Source organism: Pan troglodytes, chromosome 7, assembly GCF_028858775.2.
Source record: "Pan troglodytes isolate AG18354 chromosome 7, NHGRI_mPanTro3-v2.0_pri, whole genome shotgun sequence".
Classification (NCBI taxonomy): Eukaryota; Metazoa; Chordata; class Mammalia; order Primates; family Hominidae; genus Pan; species Pan troglodytes.
Window position 1 is genome coordinate 41,310,630 of NC_072405.2, and position 19,530 is coordinate 41,330,159.

General features: G+C 37.6%; 1 long non-coding RNA gene across 1 annotated transcript in view; it reads left to right on the forward strand.

The window, feature by feature from the left end:
* Nucleotides 1–19,530, forward strand: part of LOC129135690 (uncharacterized) — a 122,392-nt gene continuing 102,862 nt past the window's right edge. Inside the window, exon 1 of the long non-coding RNA XR_008536694.2 lies at nt 1–175. This is a non-coding gene — a long non-coding RNA (uncharacterized LOC129135690). The remainder of the gene's footprint in view (nt 176–19,530) is intronic.

A 19,530-nucleotide genomic window follows, 5' to 3' on the forward strand; every position in this document is an offset into this window, starting at 1 on the left:
CCAGTAGGCGGGAGAAGAAAGGGTAGGGAATTTCCTTCCTGCCCCCTCCGAGTTTTGCCTCCCTCACTGGCAGCAACCCAGCGCTTCCATTGCTGACCTCTACCGACCTCTACCTGTGGTCCTTCCTCTACTGCAGCAGAGACACTGTTTTCTTCCTTTGTTCTTCCAACCCCATGTAAGTTAATGCCTTGCCTCTCTTGCTGGTACCTGGGTGCTTCAACATGCCATTGTTTGGTTCCTTAATGCTGCCCAAATCTCTGTAAGTAGGCCCTTCACTGAAGACTATTAACTTACATCAGTGGTTCTCAACCCTTGCTGCACGTGACCACCAAGGGAGCTTTTGAAAACTACCGGTGCCTGGGCTGGCATTCCCAGAGATGGGAATGCCATCTCTGGCTGGGGTGGGTTCTGGCCGCTGGTGTTGTCTAAGAGCTTTGTAAGTAATGAAGCCAGAGTTAAGAGCCACTTACTGAAATCACCTGAGTGAATTCCAGCCTCCTGCCAAGCCCCTGACTGATAGAGCGCTCAGTGAATGTTACCTGTTGTGGTTGCCATTACAACAACTACTACTGCCACTTTTATTTCTACTGTGCTAATATTAATAGTTTTCCCCAGTTTACAGATAAGGAAACTTACACAGAGGTTAAGTAATTTTCTGAAAATAACATAAGTTAGAGTTCAATTTATTTGGCTGAAAAGCTCATGTTCTTTATGCTTTTTTTACTATGATATCTTGCAAAGGTCAGGTCTTCTCGAATTTTAAGGTGCATATGAAACACTTGGGGATCCTGTTTAAATGGACCTTTTGATGCAGGAGTTCTGAGGCCTGAGATTCTGCTTTTCTGACAGCCTCCCAGGTGTCGCCAATGCTGCTGGTTCAATGACCAGCCTTTGAGTATCAAAGGTGTAAACAATTAGCCACTCTGTTTTTTTCAAACCTTCAAAAATTCCTCCGCTATCCTCATCATTTTCACCTGATGATCTTGCGTCCTTCCTTATTGAAAGAGGTTTCCAAAGAGATTCTGCCAGACTCACACCGTTACATCTACGCACTTTCCCACATTTCCTACATACTCTGCCTTCCCGCCCATAGCCATAGATGAAATATTTGTACTCACATCCAGTGCCATTCCATCCATTGCAACGGATCCCATCTGCTCTTGCTCACCCGAGTATTTCTTCATGAATGCGCTCCAGTTTTGCATCATTTTTTCCTCCATCCTGAATTGTTTGCATTAGCATAACATGCAAATATCATTTTTTTAAATTTTAAAAACAAAAAACTTAGTTTGAATCCATCCCCTCACCACCAACTTCCACTCCAGTTTTTGTACTTATTTTCAAACAAATTACTCAAGTTTTTTTTTACTTGGTCTCCAATTGTGTTTTTCTCATTGTGAGACCCACTCCACCTTAATCAGCCCTCATCAAGGTCATCAATGTGATTCATATTGCTAAATCCATTGGGCGTTTCCAGTCTTCACCTTTTCATTAGCATTTGGTACTTTATAACTCCCTCCCCCTTGATACGGCTTCTGTACCTTGGTCTTTAGAACACCACATTCTCTTGTTTTTTCTTCCAGCTCACTAACAACTCCTCTGCCTTCCTCACCGGTTCTTCCTCTTATCTCTAACCTCTTTGGCAAGCTCCAGGACTCAATCTTTGGTTCTCTTTTCTATGTACATTTACGTTTTTGATGACATCCTATAGCAGCATAGCTTTAAATAGCATACATATGCCAGACTTATACCTCCATCTCAGATCTTTCCAAACTCATAAATCTAGCATCCTATGCAACATCTCCACTGGAATATCTAATGGACATTTGAAACATAACATGTTCAAGACTGGACTTCTGATATTCTTTCCTAAATTTATTTCACTTGGAGTTTTCCCCATCTCAGTTGATGCAACTCCATCCATCCTGTTGCTCAGGCCAAAAATCTTGAAGTCATCCTTGACTTACCTCTTTCTTTCATACCTCATGTCCAAGCTAACATGCATTCCTATTGACTTTTCAAAATATATCCAGAATGTCACACTTCTTACCACCTCTACTACTAGTACTACTACTACTAACAACAACAACAACAACAACTACTACTATTACTACTACTACTACTGCTACTACTACTGCTACTACCCTTTACTGAGCTCCTTGCTTGGATTTATTGCAATAGTCTCTGAAACAATTTCTTGATTCCATACTTGTTACCTAATGCAGTCTATTTTGAAAAAGCAGATAGAGTGACCCTTTTAAAATGTGAGGTGGTTCTTATGGCTCCATTGTTTAATATCCTGTAAAAGCTTTCATTTCACTCAAAGAATAAGCCAAAGTTTTTATATCAGTTAAAGTTTTTATATGTAGACATAGCCCACCCCTCTTCTTACCCTTCCCAACTTTACTTCTCTGGCCTTGTATCCTGCTAATTTCCTGCTTGATCATTTCTCTCCAGGCATATTGGCTTCCATGATGCTCCTTGGAGTTTCCAGGCACGCTCTTGCCTTCTTGCCTTTGCACTGGGCTTCCCTTGTCCCCAGAATGCTGTTCTTTGAGTATCTGTGTGGATAGCTCTTACATTTCTTTCAAGCTTTTGTTCACATGTCACTTTCTCAGTGAGTCTTATCCTTATTACCCTATTTAAAATTGCAGCTGTCCTTCATCCAGTACCTCTCTGTGGCTTCCCTGATTTCCATGACTCTGCTCAATTTTTTAATTTTTTTTTTTTTTGCAGTATGCAATCTTCTTATTTATTATGCTTGATACTTATTACCTGGAGTATAAGTTTTCAGCAGAACAAAGATGCTGGGTTTTGGTTTTCTAACATTTTTAAAGTACCTAAATGAGTGTCTAGCACATAAATTTACTCAAACAATTTGTTGAAAGAAATGAAGAACAATTGTTTTAGTTTTAAGATGACAGATTATAGAATACACTTAATCAAGAGCCGAGAGTATAAGTTTTCCAAGTGTGGTAACGAGACTCACACATAACACACAAACAATAAAAACAAAAGTTTCACCTCTTTCTAGACCTCGAAAGAGATCTAGTCATTTCTTTGGACCTCTGGCTATTTAAAAGTGGGATCCATTGACATATGAAAAAAATTTCTAAGTTTTGCCCTTGTCTAATATCTCAAAGTAAACAACTATTTCCTTTTTTCTATGCTCAACAGCATTTGCCAGCATTTTATAGTATGAAAAAATGTCTCATGGCATGGAATTTAGGCTATTGACAGATTGTATAGGGGAATCTAGAGACGATGAGGTGATATTCAGCATTTCACTGCCCAGAGCCCTTGGGGTAATGTTCTCAAGAGAAATCAGTAATTGGAAGCCAACTAAATAGCTTTGTTTCCCTCAAATGCGAACCTGGTTAATTTATCAAGCAAACAGATGTTTATTGCTTTCAGGCAGAAAATAATAAGTCAGGCAGGTTTACAAGCCCCCTTTCCATCTTGAAAGCATTTTTGTCAGCGGCTTCATCCTCAGAGAAAATTACCAAATCAAACCTTGAAAAGTAGATGATTAGTGGGTGTCACATGCAACATCTCATTTCTCTTCTGGGTGGGGATATGGAGATGCTATTGACCTCCCACTTAGGAAAAAACACACGTTTGACAGTAGAGTTGTCCGAGGGCTTTTTCTTGGAGCATAAACACCATGTAACCATATGCTAATGGAGAAAAGCAAAGGAACCTGGCATGAGGCACTCGGGAAAGCTTAGATCATGGTTTATAAACAATGATAGAATAGCTGACAACTTATTATGGGGGAGAGAAGAATCTCATGTCTTCTCCCCAAAAGTAATTTGGAACAAGCTGAATAGGGTCACCTGAAAAGCCTCTTCATCCTTTTTGATTATCCTAATCTTTCAAAAACCAGTTGCTACACCTCTCAGGAAAATCCAGGGAAGAACAATGATGGTTATGATAAATGGTGAGAGTCTTTAAAAGTCCAAATGCCAAGTTCAGAGAGCATTCAGTAAGGTTCTCCAAACACAGAGGGATACCTGTGAATTTTCTACCTTTCAATCATTGTAATAAAGATTTTAAAAATACCTGCAGTGACTGTGAGAGACAGAGAGTTGCAAGGTCTTGTGTACCTTTCAAAGTCAGGAAAAGCCAAGACCAAAGGAGCCTGAGGAATCTTTATCTGCACCAGGGTGCAGACATTGGAAACAAGTGGAATGGGAATCCAAGCGTGGCTTGCAGATTGAATGAATATGTGTTCTACACACGTAATGGTGTTTTTGTATGGGTATACCACTAGATGAGGTCTATAGGAATTCTTCAAGCTAGTCTCAGAGTTGCATGAGAGCCAACTACTAACAGTCAACTATGCTGCCTGCACCAGCTGTGCTGTCAGCAGAGTGAGGAGACTCATCCAGTGTTCCCTTTATGTGTTGGTTTAATTATCTGTCATTTCACATGCATGGAGTATCCTTCCCCCAACATAGGTAACCGCTTGAAGGTGATGGGAAAGCATGGTATTTGTAGATAGTCCTAGCTTTGTGTTTAGTAGCGCAGCAGAGAAGAAACTGTAGGGGAGAAGAAATCTTTTCTTATCCATCGCGTGGTTCATGGCTGAGACCCCTGTAAAGAAAGACAGATTAACAAGAGAAAAGCATACAAATTTAATATAAGTTGTACATGACACAGAAGCCTTCATAAGGAAATGAAGTCATGAAGAAATGGATAAACCTGTGTATTTTTATGCTAAGTCTGATGAAGAAGTGGCCTTGGAAAAGAAGCATGATTAGATAAAGGTCCATGATCTAATGGTAATAAACTTGGGGAAACTTAGCAAGGCCTGTTTGTCCAGATTCTTCTCTGTGTCCCTATATCTTCAGAGATAAGGATATGCCTATCATCCAGGTATAGAGTAGGTGCCTCTGGAAAGAACCTGCTTTGGGAGAGAGGGACCAAGGAAAGATGAGAGTGGCCTTCGTTTTTCTGCTGTTATCTCAAATGGCAAAGTGCCATATATTGGAGTGGCATGTCCTGAACTCCATCATTAACTGTAAGTAAAGGGCCAGTCATTTAACATCTGAGTCTTATTTTCTTAATTCTATTTGCAAAATGGGAAGTTAATCAAAATAATACCTTCAACACAGTGTAAGGATCCAGTGTTGAAAGTGATTGTAAATTCTACAAATGTTAGTTTCCCAAGTGACATGTAACTGTGTGGCTCACGGTGTAAGTCACTTAGTTATAGTTTTTCATCTGATTTTCTTGGTCTTTGCTGAACCGTCTCAATCATGTTTTTTTAAGAAATTGGGTTCTCATATGGGGAAGGAGGTCATGAGAAAATCAGACTGCACCTCTTTAGTACAGCCATTGTGTGCGTGTTGTCTCTGCTTATTTAAATATTTTACTTTCATGAACTTCTACAAAGTTCTACCAGGGCTACTTGGTACCTTCTTCTCCTCCTTACACCTCTGACTATGCAAATTGATGTCTCTGAATAGCATCAAGAATGGGCATTTCATTCAGTTATTGCCTCTAGAGAAGTACACTTCTATAGATGTTTTAAAAGGCAATAGAATATTTCCATGGATTTAATACCTTGGGCTTCAATTATACATACTTTTTTTTTCTTTTACAGTTCTCATTCATGCCCTTAATGACCAAAATACTATTTGCCACCTGCAGGAGTGATTATATTAGCAGAAGGGACATTAGAGACATTTGTAGAACCCAAAATGATGCCTTTCAGGAAGTATATATTCTCTTTACCAGGAGGAAGTTGCCACTGGTGTAGTGCATATAGATAAGACATTAGGAAAAGGATGTTAAAAATAGATGAGGCAAAAAATCAGATTACTTCTCCAGCAACCATTACCATAGAACCAACCACGAATTACCAAGGTCAAGGATAGGATATTAAATAGAAGCATACACAGAAAGAGAGGTAAATGAACAGAAGATATAGGTAAGTGGATACAGGCCAAGATCTTTCTTCTGAACAAGTTTCTTGTCAAAGTCTCACATCTTTTTAATGATTTCTTTTTTTCTGTCTTAGTACCGATTCTTTTAAGAAGGGCCGTAGTAGTTACAAAGTTATAATGATTTGCTGACAAGAAATAGTGCAGAAGACCATATTGGTGATTACAACTCCTTGTCATTAATAAGGAATATACCAATTGATCTTACAACACCTTTTTTTTTTTCCTGGACAGTCCTGTGGTCAGCCAGAACTTGCCATAAATAACTTGTATGGTTTTTGGTCATTTTTCCCAATATGATATAAAGGGATTTTTAAAATATGAGACAGGGTCTGTCTCTCTGTCGCTCAGGCTGGAGCAAGTGGCACAATCATAGCTCACTGCATTCTCAACCTCCTGGGCTCAAGCGATTCTCCCATCTCAGCCTTCCAAGTAGCTGAGACTACAGGTATATGTCACTATGCCTGGCTAATTTTTGTATTTTAGGTGTTTCATCATGCTACCCAAGCTGATCTTGAACTCCTGAGCTCAAGCAATCCACCTACCTCGGCCTCCTAAAGTTCTGGGATTTACAGTTGTGAGCCATTGCACCTGGCCCATAATTTTAATAATGAACATTGTCCTAGATGCCGAAGAGTCAATAGTGGAATGCTGGAAATCTATAAAGTAACAGTAATAGTTTATATTTCTGCAGGATTACTTTCTAGAGCTCTATAGAGTATCTTACCTAATCTTCCCTCCAAAAGCTGGATACAGTTGATACTAACCATTCCTTTTTATAGCTGAAAAAACTTGATTAATAGTGGCCTGCCTAAACATCTGAAAGCCCATTCTTTATCTGCCTTCACCTTTCTTATGTGATAACTTCTTTTTTAGGGAAAAAAAAATCTATAGAATGGAAAGTTTAATAAAGCAGCTTTTTATATCCCATTCTCTCACACGGGGTCTCTTTCAGTCTACCTTCCCTTTTTACACCTGTCACTGAAGTTCCTTCCCATTTTCACCTTTTCCTTCCCAATTTGAGGGCAAGGTTAGAAAGAAAGTAGAATAGGACAGCTTATGCTATAGCCATGAATAATAAGGTATTTCTGAGAGCTAATTAAACTAAAGAGCTTTTGCACAGCAAAAGGAACAGTGGAGTAAACAGGCAACCCACAGAGTGGGAGAGAATCTTCACAATCTATATATCTGACAAAGAACTAATATCCAGAATTTACAACAAACTCAAATCAGTAAAGAAAAATAAGTAAGCCCATCCAAAAGTGGGCTAAGGACATGAATAGACAGTTCTCAAAAGAAAATATACAAATGGCGACAAACATGAAAAAAATGCTCAACATCACTAATGATCAGGGAAATGCAAGTCAAAACCACAATGTGATATCACCTTACTCCTGCAAGAATGGCCATAATCAAAAAATCAAAAAACAGTAGATGTTGCCGTGGATGCAATGAACAGAGAACACTTCTATACTTCTGGTGGGAATGTAAACTAGTACAGCCACTATGAAAAACAGGGTAGAGATTCCTTACAGAACTAAAAGAACTACCACTTGATCCAGTAATTCGACTACTGGGTAGTCCTTCTACCCAGAGGAAAAGAAGTCATTATTTGAAAAAGATACTTGCACATGCATGTTTATAGTGGCACAATTCACAATTGCAAAATCATGGAACCAACCCAAATGCCCATCAATCAATGAATAGATAAACTGTGGGGGGGTGTGTGTATATATATATGTGTGTGTGTGTACATATATATATACACATACATATATATACATATACATATATGCACACACATGTATATACATATATGTGTATATATGTTGGAATACTACACAGCCATAAAAAGGAATTAACAGCATTTGCAGTGACCTGGATGAGATTGGGTGAGACTACTATTCTAAGTGAAGTAATTCAGGAATGGAAAACCAAGGATCATATGTTCTCACTTTTATGTGAGAGCTAAGCTATGAGGACTCAAAGGCATAAAAATGATACAATGGACTTTGGGGACTTGGGGGGAAGGGTGGAAGGGGGGTGAGGAATAAAAGACTACAAATATGGTGCAGTGTATACTGCTTAGGTGATGGGTGCACCAAAATCTCACAAATAACCACTAAAGAACTTACATGACCAAATACCACCTGGACCCCAATAACTTGTGTAAAAAACATCCCCTTAGAAAAGATATTTATTGGATTTTGTAAATCTGGAAAGAAATAGTTTTTAAGGAAAATTAACACTATCAATGTTGGCTAAAGAGAACATACAAAACTTAAATATATCAATAAACATGATAGGATGGGAAAATTTTGAAAAATATTATTCAAAGTTACTGCTGTTTAGACTTACAGATGAACTCTTTCAGTCTTTGGAGGATAGATAACAGAATATATATAGTGTCTTAAAATGCTGGGAAAAAAATAGAAGTGTGCCATTAATACTTGACCAAGTATCACACAAAAGGAAACTTAAGGCAAATCTCACTGAAGAACATTGATGCAACTGACCAAAGCCAACAGCAACGCGTAAGTTTCAAACAGTTTAACTTTTATGTGAATACCCAAGTTATAAAAGCAAAAAGTTTTATTATTATAAAGCTTTTTATAATTCTAACTTCATAGAGTTGATCTATTATGTAGCCAATTTTTATGGACCATGAGGTTACTTTGATGTTAAGACAATATGAAGGAAAGGATCCTAGATCAGAATTGCCATCACATAGCAGAGAAATTTTAAAAAAATCATAATTCAAACCGAAAAAGTAGTTGCCAATGGATCAAAGCTTTTCACAGTTTGCCTTATAATTCTTAGGTTAAACTGACCCAGAAGCCTATAAAAGAAAGCATAGGGATGGTTTGTCTGGTTAGTCAGCAAAACTTAGTAGTCCACCATCTCTAGCACAATATTTGTTCACTTTGGGAAGCTTTCATGTGTGACTTATTTTCACTCATTGGAGGCCTTGGTGTCCATTCTGCGGTTGCCACTGGGGACATTGTGGCAGGGGTTTTCCTTCACATTGTTGTTCGCAAAATGAATGACTGCCAACTTGCTTGAGGATGAGATTTAAAAACTGATACATATTTTTTTTTTCTCCTGTAATGTACCATCCAAGTTATTTGGCTTCATAAGACAGTGGGGACTGTTCTCTCTTTCTTTAATTTCTGGACAAGGCAGTTTAACCCAGGATTAAACAAAATTAAACCATAAAATATTAAATTACAGGGCTGCTTGGTACAATTAATAGGTGAATATGCTCTTTGATTCTCTAACATGGAAACAGAGTGTGGCAGATTTCTAAAGTTTTGTCATAGAACTTATTCTTCAAGGAGTACAACTGTTCAATAAAATATACTTTGGGAAACCCTAGACATATTCCAGTAAAAGTTAAGAACAGTAGAAGCATGTCTGGTATCCCTATTTTTAATCATTATTTCTGAAGGGCTGGTACAAGACAACAAAATAAGGAATTTAATGATTCGATGTTTTAAAAAAGAAGATAACATTTTCATTTGAAGATTGTGATTTTTCTCTTACAAAATACAATAGAATTAACTAAAACACTATTAAAATTTATTTTAAAAAATGCAAAAGAACATTACTATAGCATACAACCTGTCCTAAAAAAAAAAAAGGTTACAAAGTAAAATAAAAACCTTAAAGCTCCCTTTCTGGCCTTCAGATGAGCACTTGTTTTAAAAGAGAAAAATGCAAAAATCAACTTTTGATTTGGTGAGAACTCTTGTTAAAAATTTCATAAAATGATTTTTCTTGTGTTCATGTACCCACTTGGTGAACTCTGTCATATCATGGACTTAAGTCTGCCAAGTTCAACATCCTACTTTTTATTAAAAATCTCTTTCTGGCTAAGAATAAATGCTTCTTAGACTTCTTCATTTTCATCACCAGCACTAGCAATGGTTTATTTCTCCCATAAGAGCCATTTTTCAAAAATATATGAAGTTTTTATCACTTAAGAACAGTTACTGCTCATGAAAGAGAAAGAAGAACAGAGCTAAGGTGAGCCACTTACAGGATGAGAACAAGCCAGCTCACTGTTCATGAGTAGTGGTATTGGGAGAGGCCTCCACATATCAGGCCATTAGTTTGTACAATTAAAATCCATGCCACCACAAAACTACTCATCACTCTGTGGCGTGAACCCTTGAGGTTGCCTCCAAAGAATACAAACTGTGTTATTAAATCCCTGAATGCCAAGAGTCTACTGAACTACAAATAAATACAGTAATAATGCTTATCATCACCAAAAGGGTTAGGTTTATTATTTTTATATAGTCTTAAAACATTTCACTCTAGGCCACCTAGGATTAACTCATTTTAGCTAAAAATATCGCACAGGATGTATCGTTTTTGCCACCTATTAAAAAGTGTGTGTAATATCTGAAATTTGTGAGAGATTGTGTACTCTAATAACATAACATAAGTGCATTTGGCAATGAATAATGCATGGGCATCTTCAAAATAGTAGTGTGTGGCAGATTATGGATCATCTAACATTAAATAATTCATCTGCTTGACTGCCCTTACATCACAGGGTTATGAGTCTCATTTAACACATTAGAAAGCATAGACACTAAAAAGTTAACTGGCCTTTTTAGGGCTTTATGGGAAATTGTTGGGAGATGAGAATGAAAGACCAAAAATTCTTAGCTTCAAGCCATTTCCTCTGTTCTTTAGATTTTGGTTTTCTGATTAGAAAATTTTCTAATTTTAGCTGATTGAATATTCTTGACATACTATTGAGATATATTTAAAGCAGAAGCAATATGCAGACTTATATATAGAAGAATGTAGCAAATCATTTAAGGTCAGTCGAAGTGCCTGGAAGTTGCATGTAATTACTACATGAGGAAAGAGAATCTCTCTTAACCTTGGAGATCTTAACTGAGACCCAAAATACTGAAGCAAACCACCCATTGGAATTGAGTGCTTCGTTTATTTGGGAGGCAATTCAGAGTAAGCAGAATGAAGCCAATAGAAGGTGTTAATAATCAGCCTGTCACTGTAAGTCATTAGTTGCCAGGCCCACTAATAACTGCTCTACCCAAAGGTAAGAAAGCTTAGATATGTATTTACTAATTCCTGTTTTTCACTGTTGAAGATGTTCATAGAGCTTCTGTGCCCTGCTCCTCCCTGCCTGTCCTATTTGTGCTTAACATGTTCCAGTGGCCGGAAATTGCTCTCAGTCAGAGTGATGTGTAGATGAGAAGCTTTGTTTGATGTACGAACCTGCAGGTGTATATGGGAACAGTGAAAGCAGAGAGGATATATGTGGTCAGCAAAGGCATCAGCTACAATTCACCTCTGGTACTACCCACATTCACTCCTGTCCGAAGTTGAGTTAAATTTGTCTGATTAGAAATTCTTCAAAGTCATGGCCAGTCAAAAAATTTTTTGAAAGGCTCAGAAAAATGGTTAAAGTGATCATCTGTAGCCTACTGCTGCAGCTGGTTTCAAGATCATTATTTATATTGATCATCTTCCTCTGTCATGCTTTCTAGATTCCTCTCACTCTCAGCTACTGTAGGCTTTCACCAGGGAGGTAACCTGTACTCTCATGTATGAAAATGCTCCCCCATTTTTTCATTTCAACCTTTGTCAAATTTAGTTACTGCAACTACCCATCCATCGCTATTACTGGGCATTGAGCACCAAGACACATTCCTATTAAATCCTCTGATTTTTTCCTCTTGCCCTCATTATATAGCAGCAACAATATCTTCTCATGATAGTCAGATACTTCAGTCAGTATAGTTATTTCTTTGCCCCTTGGTCTAGTCCCAAGGGACTAGGTGGTACCAGTAGCTTTGGGTTTAGTGAAACCCATATTCTGTCCCCCAGTATAAAATTTCCTTTCCAGCAATAGTACTTACAATCCATCAGAGCCTGATGTAAAGATAGAAAGCACAAATTTCCCAAGTGGGCCACTGAAAACAATGGTAAGAATAGCCACTTCTTACCTAACCCTTTGTTTCATGATCTCATTTTCTATCTGTAATCAACATAGGCCATATAACGCTTATCGATTCAAAGTGTATTCTCTATTTTGAAGGATAGCACCCTAACTATGCATGCTGTCATACCCAAGTTGGATGGCTACAAAAAGCCGTCTCAACATTCTGTCAGTCAGACCAGCAGCTTTGGGTGCTGCTGTTTATGGTAGAATCAGTGAACCCCACGATCTAGACTTACTATGTCACCACAGTATGGATCCTTTGAGTCTGAGGCAATATTACATTGGTAAATCAGATATTTTGAGACTTTGGGTAGTTGTGCTAGCCATTCCACTTTGTTTCAAACCCATCGTAACTTGAATATATCATAAGTTGAAAATGCTTTCAATAGCTTACAGAATATCATAGTATAGCCCAGCCTATCTTAAACGAGCTCGGAACACATACATTAGTCTACAGTTGGGCAAAATCATCTAACACAAAGCCTATTTTCTAATGGAGTGTTGAATATCTCATGTAATTTATTGAATACTGTACTTAACGTGGAAAACAGAGTGGTTGTATGGGTACTCACCATTAATGTACACAGCTGAAAGCACACTGGGCCTGAAGAATGTTTGAAGAATTGGACTACAATCAATTGCTGGATGATGGGGAGGCTACAGCAACAGGGTTATTAATTTCTGTCTCTTCTGATGAGGCTCAAGAATAGCTGGTAGAAGGCACTGGTGCATGGACACTTAATGGTTTAGCAGGCATGGTGTTAGTCAAGAAGGTATCAAGTACTGTTTACCCTCGTGAGTGGCTGGCTGCCTGGGAGCTGTGGCTCACTGCTACCACTGCCCAACATCAAGAGAAAGTATCATACTGCATATGCTAGCTCTAAAAAAAGATCAAAATTCAAATTTCTATGTACGATTTTTACTGAATGTATGTTCCTTTCACACCATGGTAAAGTTGAAAAATTATAAGTTGATCTATCATAAGTAAAAAAAAAAATGGCCATTCCACTTGGGGTGAGATGATATCTCATTGTGGTTTTTATTTGTATTTCCCTGAGGTTTAGTGATATTGAGTATTTTTCAATACAGCTATTGGCCATTTGTATGTCTTCTTTTGAGAAATGTTTATTCATGACCTTAGCCTACTTTTAAATGGAATTATTTGTTTTTGTTGTTGTTGAGTTGTTTGAGTTCCTTGTATGTTCTGGATATTAGACCCCTGCTGAATGCATACTTTGCAAATATTTTCTGCCATTTAACAGGCTGGCTCTTCAGTTTTGATTGTTTCCTATGTTGTGCAGAAGTATTTTAGTTTAATATAGTCTCATTTATCTATTTCTGTTTTTTTGTTTTCTGGGCCTTTAAGGTCTAATCCATAAAATATTTGCTTAGACCAATGTCCTGAGGCATTTCCCCTATGTTTTCTTCTAGTGGTTTTATAGTTTTGGGTCTTTCATTTAAGTCTTCAATCCATCTTGAGTTGATTTTTGTATATGGTGAGAGATAGAAATCCAATTTCATTGTTCTGCATATGGATATCCAGTTTTCCCAGCACCATTTACTGAAAACAGAGTTCTTTTCCTAGTATGTTCTTGTTGTCTTTGTAAAAAAGAAAATTAGTTGGCTGTAAATACATGGATTTATTTTGGAGTTCTCTATTCTGTTCCATTAGTTTGTGTGTCTGTTTTTATACCAATTACATGCTGTTGTGGTTACTATAATTTTGTAGTATATTTTGATGTCAGGTAGTATAATGCCTCCAACTTTGTTCTTTGTGCTGAAGATAGCTTTGACTATTCAGCCTCTTTTTTTGTTTCCATGTGAATTTTAGGATTGTTTTTCCTATTTCTGTGAAAAATGACATGGGTATTTTGATAGGGCGTGCATTGAATATGTAGATTGCTTTAGGTAGTATGGTCATTTCCATTTGTGTCCTCTTCAGTGTCTTTCTTCAGTGCTTTGTAGTTTTTCTTGTAGCGGTCTTTCGCCTTCTTGGTTAAATTTATTCATAGGTATTTTATTTTGGTAGCTATTGTAAATGGAATTACCTTCTTGATTTCTTTCTCAGATAGTTCATTGTTGGTGTTATAAATACTACTGATTTTTGTATGTCGATTTTGTGTCCTGCAACTTTACTAAACTTTTTTTTTTTTATCAATTCTAAGTTTTTTGGTGAGGTCCTTAGGTTTTCTAGATATGGGATCATGCCATCTGCAAAGATGGACAATTTGACATCTTCTTTTCCAAGGTGGATGCTATTTAAGTGTTTATTTATTTAGCCTGATTACTCTGCCTGGGATTACCAGTACTATATTGACTAGGAATGGTGAAAGTGGACATCCTTGTCTTGTTCCGGTCCTTAGAAGAAAATCTTTTCTGCTTTTCCCCATTTAGTATGATGTTAGCTGTGAGTTTATCATATATGGCCTTTATTATATTGAGATATGTTCCTTCTATGCCTATCTATACATATTGATATGTATATGTTGAACTATCCTTATATCTCTGGCAAAAATCCCACTTAATCATGGTGTATTAGCTGTTTGATGTGCTGTTGGATTTGTTTTGCTAGTATTTTGTTGAGGATTTTTACATGTATGTTCATCAAACATATCGATTTCAGTTTTATTATTGTTGCATCCTTGTCTTGTTTTAATATCAAGGTAATGCTGGCCTCATAGAATTAATTAGAGAGAATTTTCTGTGCTTCAATTTTTTGAAATAGTTTGAAGAGAATTGGTATTAGTTTTTTGTAAATTTGGTAGAATTCTGCAGTGGAGCCATCTGCTCCTGACTTTTCTTTGTTGGCAGAGACTTTATTACTGAGTCAATTTCATCATTAGTCTGTTCAGGTTTACTGTTTCTTCTCGATTCAATCTTGGTAGGTGTATATATCCAGAAATATGTCTATTTCTTCTGGGTTTTCAAGTTTGTTAGTGAATAGTTGTTCATAATATACTCTCATCTTTTATATTTCTGTGGTATCACTTATATGTCTTGGTTTTTATTTCTGATTTTATTTGGATTTTCTTTTTTCTTGGTTGGTGTAGCTAGTGCTTTATCAATTTTTGCTTTTTTCCCAAAAAGCCAGCTCTTTGTTTCATTGGCTCCTTGTAATTTTTTTAGTCTCTATTTTGTGTAGTTCTGCTCTGATCTTTCTTCTTTTCTTCTATTAACTTTCGATTTTGTTTGATTTTGCATTTTTTTTTTGTAATTTTTTGAGACTTGTTTTGTGTCCCAGCATATGGTCTATCCTGGAGAATGTCCCATTTGCTGGTCAGAAGAATTTGTATTCTATAGCTATTATACAAAATGTTCTATAAATATCTGTTAGCTCTATTTGGTCTACAGTGCAATTTAAATCCTATGCTATTTTGTTAATTTGCTGTCTATATTATCTTTCTAATGCTGAGAGTGGAGTATTGAAGTCCCCAATTATTATTGTATTGGAGATTATATTTCCCTTTAGATCTAGTGAAATTTGCTTTATATATCTGGGTCCTCCAGTACTGAGTGCATATATGTTTAGAATTGTTATGTCCTCTTGCTGAATTGATCCCTTTATTACATAACAACCTTCTTTGCCTCTTTTTACTGTTTTTGACTTAAAGTCTGTTTTAATTGACATAAGTACAGCTATTCCTGCTTGTTTTTGGTTTCTGATTGCATGGAATATCTGAATATCATTTTCCATACCTTTACTTTCAGCCTATACATCTTTAAAGGTGAGATGAGTATCTTGTTGGCACACCTAATTGGGTCATTTTTTAAAATCTATTCAGCCAGTCTGTATCTTTTAAGATAAAAGTTTAATCTATTTACACTCAAAGTTGTTATTGATATTGGAGGCTTGGTTATTCATGTCATTTTATTTACTGATTTTTTGTTGGCTTGTATTTTCTTTGTTCCTTTCTCGCTGTTTATCATTGTGCTTTGGTGGTTTTCTGTAGGGGTAACATTTGAGTTCTTTCTCTTCCTCATTTGTATGTTAGCTCTATGAGTGGGTTTTATACTTTCATGTGTTTTCATGATGGCAGATAACGTATTTTTGCTTCCCTTAATCAATTTTTGTAGGGCTGGTCTAGTGATGATTAATTTCCTTAGCTTTTGTTTATCTGGAAAAGTCTTTATTTCTCCTTTATTGGTGAATGATAACTTCGTTGGGTATATACTTTTTTTCTTTGAGCACTTTGAATAAACCACTCCATTCTCTCCTGGCCTGTAAAGTTTCTGCTGAGAAATCCACTGTTAGTCTGATGGGGGTTTTCTTATAAGTGACTGAAAACTTTTCTCTTGCTGTTTTGAGAATTCTGTCTTTGACTTTTGACAACTTGACTATAATGTGCCATGGAGAAAACCTTTTGCATTTGTCTGTTTGGAAATCTCTGAGCTTCCTATATCTGGCTATCTAAATCCTTGGTAGACTTGGGAATTTTTCAGCTATTATTTCATTAAATATGTTTTCTATCCCTTTTGTTTTCTCTTTGCCTTTTGGGACACAGAAAATTTGAATATTTGGTCATGTTATGTGTTCCATCTGTCATGTAGGCTTTGTTTATTCTTTTATAAAATTTTTTATTTGACTGGATGATTTCGAAAGACCTGTCTTCAGGTTTTGAATTCTTTCTTCTGCTTAACTTAGTCTGTTGTTGAAACTCTCAAGTATATTTGTCATTGATTGAATGAATTCTTTAGTTCCAGAGTTTCTGTTTGGTTGTTTTTAATGATACCTATCTCTTTGGTAAATTTCTCATTCATATCCTGAATTGTTTTTCTGATTTCTTTATATTTTTCTTCTCTTGTTTGTCACCTTCTTTAATATCATTATTTTGAATTCTTTTCCCAGGATTTCATAAATTTCTTAATGGATTCTATTGGTGGAGAATTATTGTGTTCCTTTGGTGGTGTCATATTTTCTTTTTTATATCTCCTTTGTCCTTACATTGATATCTGTGTTTCTGATGTGACAGTCACTTCTTTCAATTTTTTCAATTTGCTTTTGTAGGGGAGGACTTTTTCCTGAAAATGTATCCATGGTGTTGGCTGGGAGGGTACTTTGCCTTTGATTCTGGATGCATGCGGTGATGTGTGCATATCATTTCATTAGCTATAAACAATATCAGTAGCATCAGTGATTTCCTCAGTGCCTTAGGGTGCCATGTCAGTAGAGGTTGTGGTAAGTTATGCTTGGAATGGAGATATCAGGTGGGCCCCAGTGGTGTCAGTGGTAGGCTGACTATGCTTGTTCCTGTAACCCAGGGTGGTATACACTAGCACCAGTGTCAGTGGGTTCAGGCAGACCAATTCTTGGGCCTCTGGCTGGCTGGCTTGGGTGCCAGCAGTGGCATTAGTGGGCTGGGTGAGCAAGTGGGTCTTTGGGCTCCTGTGCAGTGTGGCATGGACAATGGTATTAGCAGTGTCAGGACAATCCCCCTGGCTTCCAAGTAGTCTGCACTGGTGTCAGTAGTGACTGTGACAGGCTTGGTGGGCCAGTCCCCAGGCCTGCAGGTGGGTGTCAGCTGTGGTTGTAGCAGCAGGTTGGATGGGCTTATCCTCAGGCTTCCAGAAGGAATGCTTAGATGCCAGTATTGGTGGATGAGTCAGGGTAATCTCCAGGCCCCCAGATGGGGTTGGAGATGCTTGGTTGGGCACTAGGGGGAGCACTTGGTCAGGCACTAGTGGGAGTGGAGTTGGTCCAGTTGGGACTGTCCTCAGGCGCCTCGCTAATGTGTGCAGGTGCTGGCTGTAGTAGGCATGGATGGGGTGATCCCAGGCCCCTGGCAGAATGCTCAAGTGCAAGTGGAAATGGCTGTGCAGCATCCCCACTGCTGGGGAAAGTGGGCTTATTTTAAGTGGCAGTAGCCATAAATGGAAGTCTGGGAAGCAAACACTTTGGCCCCAGGTGTTGGCCTTATAAATGGGGTACCCTTTCCTTAGGACACATTTAAATGTACTGTGGTGCTGCTACTGGAGGTGAAAGGATTACTGCCAATAGTTAGGCTTTGGCCCTGGCAGCAGCAGTCAGCAGTGGTATACAACTGTGGGCAGGGGATGTCAATGGGGTTCCAGATATATCAATGTTGGGCCCCAGGGCAGAATCCAGTTTGGTGAGGGATGCTCTCTCAAAATGGTGCCCTGCTGTAGCTGCTTAGGACTTGGAGGATATGTGGGACCCAGTGTGAGCTCCCTCTCTGGAGCAATCTGTTATGTAGTCTCCAGGCAGATCCTTATGTTAGTCTAAGGGCCTGTGAGGGTTGAGGGGCTCTCCTCCATGGCTAGGATTAAAGGAGTCCATGATGGGAATGTGTACCACTGGGGGTTATTCACCTACCCTTTTCCCTCATGGGTAAGCCTCTCCTGGCTACAAGCCAATCCTGATGGAGCAGGCTGCCTCACTTTTTTCTCCTTCCTTGCTTTGGGTATTTTCTGTCACTTCTCTATTGAATTCCAGCATCCTCTCTTAGGTGATCTATTAAAGTATGATTATCTACTTGCTGTTTTGTTTCTTCTTTGTGGAGGAGGCAAGTAACAGATGACTAGTCAGCCATTGAAGCCCCTGGCATCACATTTTTTTCATCTACTAATCTGTTAATGGACATTTGGGCTGCTTTAACCTCCAGGCTATTGAGAATAATGCTGCAATGAACATGGAAGTGCAACTACCTCTTCAAAATCCTCCTTTCAGTTTTCTTGGATATATACCCAGAAGTGGGATTGCTGGATAATATGGTAATTCTCTTTTTTAACGTGTTGACAAATTTCTTTGCTGTTTTCTCTAGCAGCTACACCATTTTACTATTTCCACCAATAATGCCTAAGTGTTCCAGCTTCTCCATGTCCTCAGTGACACTAGTTCTTTCCTCGGTGTGTGTGTTTTTTACAACGGCCATCCTAATGGCTGTGATGTGTTACTGAGATTTTCATTTCTTTTATGACTAGTGATATTGAGCATCTTTACATGTTTTTTGGTCATTTGTATATCTTCTTTAGAGAACGGTCTATTCAAATCCTTTGCCCATTTTTAAATCAGATTATTTGTTGATGTTTTTGAGTTGTAGGAATTCTTTATGCATATTGGATATTACTCCCTACATGGTTTGCAACTATTTCTTCTAATTTCTTCCAATTAAATAGGTTATCTTTTTCACTCTGTTGAGTGTTTTCTTTGCTGCACAGAAGTGTTTAAGTTTGATGTAGTCCCATTTGTCTATTATTGCATTTGTTGCCTGTGCTTTTGTGATCATATCCAAGAAATTACTGCCAAATCTAATATTATAAGATTTTCCCTGGAGTTTTCTCCTATAAAAACCTATAATTTCAAGTTTTTTATTTAGATCTTTAACCCATTTTGAGTTAATTTTTATATATGGTGTAAGGTAAGAGTCTAATTTTATTCTTTGCCTATGAATGTAAAATTTTCCAAATACCATTTGTTGAAGAGACTACTCTTTCCTTACTATGTAGCCATGGTGCCTTTGTTGAAGATCATGTAACCGTATACATTAGAGACTATTTCTGGGCTGTCTATTCTGTTCCATTAGTCTATTTGTATGTCTTTGTGTCAGTATCATACTCTTTTGATTACTGTAGCTTTGTAAT